Below are 2338 nucleotides of genomic sequence, written 5' to 3'. Positions count from 1 at the left end.
AGCCATAGTATCACTAGGCAAACCCCCTTGTTGTCTCGGATTGAAATGAGACGAGATATGACCCATTTGGGTCTCTAACTGTTTGATTGAAACTGAATGAGAGGTGACAGTCTAGCTGAGGGTAAACACGTCTTCTTTCATACCTTTTAGCATTTTGTCTGACCCTTCAACTTTGTTTAGGATACGCGAGAGCATATCCTCAGACGTACCACCTTTCGAATCCTTGGGCTTCTAACGCTCGTTGGGAGGCACATATCTATCCTTCTCCCCATCCTTCCAATTTGGATTACGTTCCCTCCATTCACGACCTCGATCCTTCCAGCCTTCATCTCTAACCCATCCTTGATTACCACCCTGCCTTGGCTAGTTTGAATAGTAGCTCCTGCCTTGGTTAGCTAGCAAATTTACTTTCTCGTCATACATGGTTTCAAACTTTATCTCCTCAGTATTCTCACCCTCGACTCCCACAGCATTGACACCACGGGCACCTACCCCCACGACATTTTTAGATAAAATGTCAAGATGCGTCATGATCTTGGCCATGTTTTGGTCTCTCTCATTATCTTTTTCAACCTGCTCCTTGGATAGCTGAAATGTGACCGGTGAGACCTGGTCTTTGCGAGTGTACCACGCCCTATTGATGGTTGTCATCACATCGAGAAGTTGAGTTGCTACTACATATGCTTGCTGCATTAAGCCTCTGGCTGAGAGTTGGTCAGCTACGGCTTTGTTCACCGAGTCTAGACTCCGGTAAAAGTATTGAAAGAGCACATTATCAGGTAGACCATGGGTCGGGGCATTGTAGCACCAATTTCTTAAATCGGAGCCAAGTTTCGTGAAGAGGCTCTCCATTCAGATGCTTGAAGCTTTGGATGTTATACCAAATAGTCATCATCTTCAAGGGAGGCAAAAATCGCACATTAAATATGGTGACCAGCTCCTCCCATGAAGTGATTGAATTTCGTGGTAATTTAGCTAGCCACTTGCAAGCTTCCCCATCAATGAGAAAGGGAATAGTCTTAATCGAACTTATTCCTGAGAGATGTTCTTAAATGAGAAAGGTCCACACACATCCACGAAGTTTCGAAGATGCTCATATAGGTCCTCATGAGCCAATCCACTAAGAGTCCTTTTAGTTGCAACATGGTGCTTGTTATGTGGAACACCGCATTTCCTTCTGCTGGAGGTAGACAGATGGCTCCAACACCTCCCATGAGATGTGGATCATTGATGCTCGATTCTTGGACATCATTGAGGTTATCGATGTCGTCCTAATGGCCCACCTGGCTCCCGTTAACACTCATGCTTTCTGAAATGTTTACACAATCGACCAAACAAAACTAAAAATTAAGTTAGTAAACTACAACTAAGAAGAACAAAAGTCTACTAATCTAAAAATTCTCAAATAACACCACTCCCCAGCAGCGGCGCCATTTTGATGCTTATTGTGACCAACGACACTAACCTATGGTATGAGTGTCTACGATTGTCGATAGTATAGTAACCCAACTAAAGGTTGGGGTCGTGTCCCAAGAGAGTGGTTTTGAGAATTGATAGAAAAATAAAATTTAGCTCTAACTAGTCATAGCTAAAGACATTAACGAACAAAAACATGGTAAATTAAAGGGGGTGACACGAAAGTGTCAAATATCAATTGGGGGTTTTGTCACAAGTAGTAAAAACAACAAAAATTAACAAACAAATCAAGTATGGGGAAATGTTCTTGGGGTGTGACCGCAATACAAGTTCAGATAAATCGTTGGGTACATGCTTTCATAGGAAATTTGCAAGATAATAGTGACTAGGCTAAGCTTTAGATGGAAATAAGTTCCCTCTCGGGCAACTTACCCCATTTCAAATGGGTTCCTCTCGGACACCCATTTGCCACATAAAGACCAGCCTAAGCCTTACCCCACTCACTCTCTCGAGCTGAGTGTTAGGATATGGGATTAGGGCTCATCCTCTCGGGATGAACCTCATGTTGACCCACTCCTTAGGCCATCAGTCTAGTGGTCTTGGTTTCACGACCTCCCTCTCGGGCAAGCCGAAAACACATAGGTGGATTTGTATTTGCAACTACAAACCCATTAAATTAAACCACAACCACTAGGTGAAATTACCATTAAAATACATCTACCCTATCAGCAAGCAAGACCCAACAACAATATCAACACATATTTGCTAAATCACACCCCAAGAATGGGGGTTTTTAGCCACACATCAAGAAATAACAAAATACACCTAAAATGGTACTAAAATAAAATAGGTATAATAAATTAAATCTTGATTTAAGCAAAGGAAGAAGAATGGAGAAGACCCACTTCCAAGTTGGGGAAAA

Source organism: Solanum stenotomum, chromosome 5 (assembly GCF_019186545.1).
Source record: "Solanum stenotomum isolate F172 chromosome 5, ASM1918654v1, whole genome shotgun sequence".
NCBI classification, from domain to species: Eukaryota; Viridiplantae; Streptophyta; class Magnoliopsida; order Solanales; family Solanaceae; genus Solanum; species Solanum stenotomum.
Note: the sequence above shows the minus strand (reverse complement) of the source record.